This window comes from Apteryx rowi, unplaced genomic scaffold, assembly GCF_003343035.1.
Source record: "Apteryx rowi isolate R43461 unplaced genomic scaffold, aptRow1 scaffold_263, whole genome shotgun sequence".
Lineage (NCBI taxonomy): Eukaryota > Metazoa > Chordata > Aves > Apterygiformes > Apterygidae > Apteryx > Apteryx rowi.
In genome coordinates, this window is record NW_020449008.1 from 549,759 (window position 1) to 555,758 (window position 6,000).

At 38.5% G+C, this 6,000-nt stretch overlaps 1 protein-coding gene across 1 annotated transcript in view; it reads right to left on the reverse strand.

Moving 5' to 3' along the window:
• The window catches only part of SCUBE1 (signal peptide, CUB domain and EGF like domain containing 1), a 219,319-nt gene that overhangs the window by 212,603 nt on the left and 716 nt on the right, over positions 1–6,000 (reverse strand). The window lies entirely within an intron of this gene.

Here is a 6,000-nt window from a genome sequence, read left to right on the forward strand (position 1 = left end):
GTTCCATTCAAGACACATCCAGAAGCCCCCATGCTTACTTATCCCTCCAGAGAGGAGGGAGCTTCAGCGCAAGATACTGAACAAGGAACTGGGAAATGAGAACTCTGAAGTATCCTGTGCTGCTTCCAGGTTGACTGATTTAGAGCAGCTCTGCGACAATATTTGGATTCATTTTTGGAGAGCAGGAGAAATACGTAGCAGGTATTTGAAAGACTAAAGTAAAATTAAAACCCAATGAGTGAGACCAGCTCCTTAAGAAAATGAAGTTAAATCTGGTAAACAAGATTAATATTGTAGGAAGAATATTAATTTAACCTTGGAGAAACAATTATTATTATTTTTCAAACAAGAGTGATGAGAAGATAAAATTTATGTATTTTTTCCAGTTGCTAAGATTTGTTTAGAACCCTTTAAAAACAGACTGAACAAACAGGTACAAGAAGAAACTTGGCCTCACCTCCACAAAATTATTGAAGATGATAATGAATGGTTTATCTATGCTATTTCYGAATCATTGCAAATTCAATGAGTTATTCATTTTAAACTTTAGTGTATTATCATAAACACCATTAGTAGTTTAAATTTTGGCTTAGGGACATTATTGCACCTGCAGCATGAAGACAAAATTGCATGTGATAGTCCCAAAGGTCCCAAACATTTGTCAAAATAAGAAATATGCTACCATTTGCTTTCCACAAAATTAGAATTCTTAGTTCAGGGAAAAGCTTTTAGTTAACATTTTAGAGATGATCTGTATTGTACTCCATGCCTTTTTGTCTGCAGCAGTAGATTGTGTCTGAGACAAAGCCAGATGTCACAAAACACCAATGGAAATAATAAAATCTAGGTATATCAATGCAAATATGTTTCCAGGCACTGTACTGAGCATTTCCATTCACTGTACATAGACAAATGTTAGGAACTATGGCAGTGGTTGTGGGGAGCAGTGTATCAGGTCTGCATGAGGAGAAGCCTTGCTAGATTGCTTTGGTACACTTTTGCCAGAAGCCTCCTTCAGCCAAGCAGTGCTTAGATGAACACAGGGGTTCAGAAGGTACAATTTACATGTGCTACCAAGTGGACGTGTGCCTTTGACAGAAGAATTTAACCTACCTGGGGCTGAAAATACCTGTGATTGAGGAAGGAACAGTCTCTCTTATTGGGTGACTGTATCATGTTCAAATCCAGTGAGACCCTGTCATTGGGGGAATCAAGAATAACAGCCTGTTTTGCAGGTTACCATGACCATCTGCCTGCTTACCTGGAATAATTACTTACATCAGAAAAGGAACTATAAGTGTATCAACATATAACAAAGTTACATCACTAAAACAGCATAGGCTTACCCAGCTATCAGTCAGGCAGAAGTGCTGCTGAGAGTCTGTGTTTTCAGACACCTGCTCTGCTAGTACAAATTTCCGATATGAGTGGAAACCGGAAAATCATCCTCTCAAGGCAGACTCTGCCAAGACACTTTGCTATGGTATATGCATGTTGCCCTCAGCAAGAAACCTATCAGCAATATTATCAAGCTTCACAAGAGAACAAACTTTACAGCTGAAGGGTTATATACAGTGACTGCCTGTGCCATTAAAACTACTATCCATAGCATTTCTCTTCTGTGCAAAGAGTTTAAGAGACATGACAACAACTGTCAGACCAGTTATAAAAGGAACTGAAGAACATTTATAATACTATGGAAGACAATAGAAAAAAGGAATCAAGCAGGAAATCTTCCTGAATACTGAAAATCTCAAAGCAGAGATTTGCAACCCAGAAGCACTAGGTTCCAGTGAACATTTTTTCAAGAAAAAATCATATCCACCCAATCATGTCCTCTACGTACTGTACAGAGAGGGTTCTACGTGTAAGATACCATCCAAAAGAAAAATAAACTATTAGAGCAACTCACTGAAATCACACTCACACTGGGAATAAACAGTAGGCTGGGAGAAAAAATATTTAAAATAGAAGATAAAGTTGACAGACTAACTGGATATAAAATGGGCACAGTTTAGCATCAACCAGCAATTATACAGAGTTTTGTAATCATTACTAGCATGAGGGTCTGGAATAGCCTTAACCCAGGACTATGGGCAAAAAGATTAACCAGGTTTAAGAGCTAAACCCTTTCATAAACTGATCAACGACAGGGAATCCTGCAACAGCACAASTGTGGCACTGGGGACAGAGGAGGCCCTCTCAAGGCCTCGGCAACTCCAGGACTCGGAATCTTTTTGCACCTTCTGGATTTCCCATTGCCTTGATATAATTTTCCAGCTGACAATTTCACTGAGATACCAACCTAAGGAGAAAGCCTGAGACCAAAAGTTAAAGAAGAGAAGAGAAGACCAAAAACCTGCTGGATGAGAAGGAGCTTGCATGCAGCTGAATGCAGGCCAGTGTTTGAGATACTGACTAAAATCGCAATATGGAAGATCTCCTAGGTAATACAAGATCTGTCAGGGCCAGGGAAAGTGAATCAGCTATCAGTTAAGAGTCAGAGGTTGTATATGGAAAAAAGAAACAAACAATTGGAAGCAAACCTTTTTTTAAGATTACTTGGGCTGGACACACTATTCCATCATATGGAAACACTAGTTAGAGAACTTGTGGTCAAAGGACATTGCCATTTTGCGTGATATGAGGAAATATCACCATGGCATTCATAACAACTACTGGGGATGACCTGTTACACATCTGGAATTTTATGATCGTTCCGTTCACTGGAAACCAAAAATCACAACATAAAGCACATGTGTTTACTGCCATTTTATATTTCCAGAAGAGGATGAGTAAAGCCCACAACAGATTTGAGACCATCTTTGGGTACTAGTAGTGCTGAGCCTTTGGCTTGACAACAGCACAGCAGATAGCTTGTTGAAAAGAAAAGGTAAACTGAAATCTACAGGGGCAAGCAGGGGCCAGGACACAATGAGCATTTCTTCTATCTGGAGAAACAGCTGAGCTCTATGGAAAGACATAGATCAGCAGGTTCAGGCAACCAAGAAAAAAAGAAAATAATTTGGAGACTGAGAAATCACCCCCAATCCTCATAAACCCTGGAAAAACCTAGTCCAAAAGACATTTTGGGGAGAAAATGAAAGTTCAGGAACAAATTCCCTGCTAAGGGAATTTAAAAGATTGTCAAGAAAAAAATCATTTCAAGGTAATTGCTGTTAGAGTGCTCTGCATCTCCTTAAAGGACTGTTTCTGGCATATTTCTCCCCACCCTTTAGATCAGAGAGTAGCAACATACGCACAAAATCCTGCACAAGTGCCTGGGCTCCCTATTTCTTGTGACAAAAGAGGCATGTATGAGCCTCAAAGGTCCCACTTTTTAAACTATTCATTATTTTTGAATTAAAATGTATTAATAAATACACAAGCATATACAAAGGACAWACATTCTGGACATATTCATACAATCTCTGCTCCATTGCTATTATAAAACTTAAAATTTATCCAAACAAATCATGTTAATTCCCATACTCTATCCCTTTCTCCAAAAATGCATTTTATGTGAATAAAAGCAATATTTAAGACTGATCTTTAAAGTAAATTCACATGTACAGTGTAATCTCTCTAAATTAATTTTAATATCTCAGTATATTCTAAACATTTTAGTGAACCTGCAGTTTACAGTAAATCTGATGACACAGTATCATTTCTTTCAGCTCACTGCTGCATATAAATTGCAATCCTGGTAATCCTTGTTTTTTAACTGAACCTGGCTCTATACAAGAGCCTGCACTATAAGGGAGTTAGCTACACTATAATGAATGTTCTTCAGACACGAAGCAAAATAGATAGTTTGCTACGAATGCCAGTAAGAATTCAGTTAAGGAGGCACATTATCTTTACAATAAAATTAAATATCTTTACCTTTTCTCACACATAACTAGTTTCAGTGATGAAAAAGCCATTTAAAAGCTTAGTTATAAAGAACCAAAATCATTTAACAACCCAGCTTTGGTTTTGGTGCAATGAAAATTGCACGGTGTATTTCATCTTTGTTATTACTAGCATATTCACTTCTATCTTAAAACATAATTTTTAAAAGGCTGATTACTGGTGTCGTCTTGTGACAGAATATTAAATACCAATCAATACTGCCATTCTGTTCATTTCTGTAGGTTTTGAAAACTTGATCTCACGATGCAAAATAAACCTACTTTATGTGAATAACAAACCTGAGGCAGATCTTAGATCTGCCACTGACTTGTGTGACCCTGCCTTCACCTCTATGGATTTAAGTTTACTCACTTATAAAAAGGACATGATGATATTTGCCTGCCACTGAAGTTACATTACTTCAGTAACAAAGTTTTAAAGTACTTTGGGACCAAAATAAGAGTTACTATGTAGGCATTCTAAAATAAGCTCCAAAAGGGAAACATCCATAGTATTTCAAGCTTTCTGCTCATCTCAAAATTGGATATTAATCACGAACTTAAGATGCATACAAAGTGATGCAAGATCTTTTAAATTATCAGTATAACATCATAAGAAAAGTTATATTTCATGTATAGTAAAGTAATCCCTGGTTTAGACACCTCACATTCATTTACCTGACTAACGTTCAATAATTTAATGTCCAGGCAGAACATGTTGCAGTCTGCCCTACCTTACTTTATTTATCAAGTTTGTCAGATGCTAAATACCATCAGATACTGGAATTCAACATGAGCCACAGAAATTCCATGATTCTGTACATCATTCTGCAGGGAAATCTGAATTCTGCTACTCATAGAGCTGTCTTTTTCACTGAGCCAAGGTAAGTCAGGCAAAGAGAAATGTGTGTATTAAACAAGCACGAATATCTGCCAGGTCTACCATTAAACAGAGCTCAACATCTGAAATATGAGTAGTTAAAGCTTAAGAAAACTTTTGATGTGGAAAACCAATATAGAAACAAGTACCAATTCTGAGAATGCTGCAACCTCTAAAGCTGTGGCCTTGAGTACATTTTCTCTGTGCACAGAGCTCCTTGCCTGGAAAGGATAAATAGTGGAGGAAAGTGATGCTGAATGATTATTCTGTCAGTTTGCGAGAAAGAAAATCTGGCTTCCAAATGAACAGCAGTTCAGAGACACTGGAGTACCAAGAGGTGGACAGTAGGAATTTATCTCTGTCAGTTTAAGCCCAAGACAGAAAAATATGACAACCACAAAAATGCTTTATGAGGGCACTTGAACAAACACTTTGGAAGTCCATGGAGAATAATATGTGGTTTCAAATTTTTGTAGACTTCAGCAAAGTCATTTTTAGGTCTTTAATCTTTTTAATGGACCAGCCATATACATTTTAAAAAAGTTTCAGTCTGCAGCAGAAAAAAAGACTTGGAAGGAAAATTTAAATAGCTGCTAAGCATCTACAAGTGGAAAAAACAATAATCTTACATCCTTTATTTAAAGGCCTTCTGCTGTGATTACAATATTAGTTCTTGTCACCAGAGAATAATGTCTCTGTTGAAGTTCAAGAGACAAGACATACTTTATAAAATCTGAAATATGAGTGTAAACAGTGCACAGTAAAACATGCTAGATCCTTTTCAGTTGAATGCATTGATTTAAAGACATACAGAAGTAAACCAACTTTTAAAAGTCCGGTAAATATAATAATCTGAAACAGGGGGGTTTTTGTCGTTTTTTTTTTTTAATAATAAGTGTTCCACAGACTCAAAAATACATGGTGATTTGACACTTGCCTAATGTCAAGGGGAACGGCGCTCTGATGTCCTGGTCAAGTTGACGTGGAAAAAATCCTACTGAATTGGCCCCGAGGTGTGTGTGTGTGTATGTGCTCGGGAGTGAGGGCAGTAACCCATTAGGCGGGCGAGAGGTGCAAGTTTCCCTGTGCCTCAGGGGCACCCGCGAGAGCGAGCGGAGCAGCCCGCGGCGCCGGGCCGCGCCGGGCCGAGGGGGTCCCGGACGGGTGCGACCCCGCGGCTGCGGCGGAGGGAGGGAGGGAGGCGCCCGCCGCTCCGCTCCGCGCCGC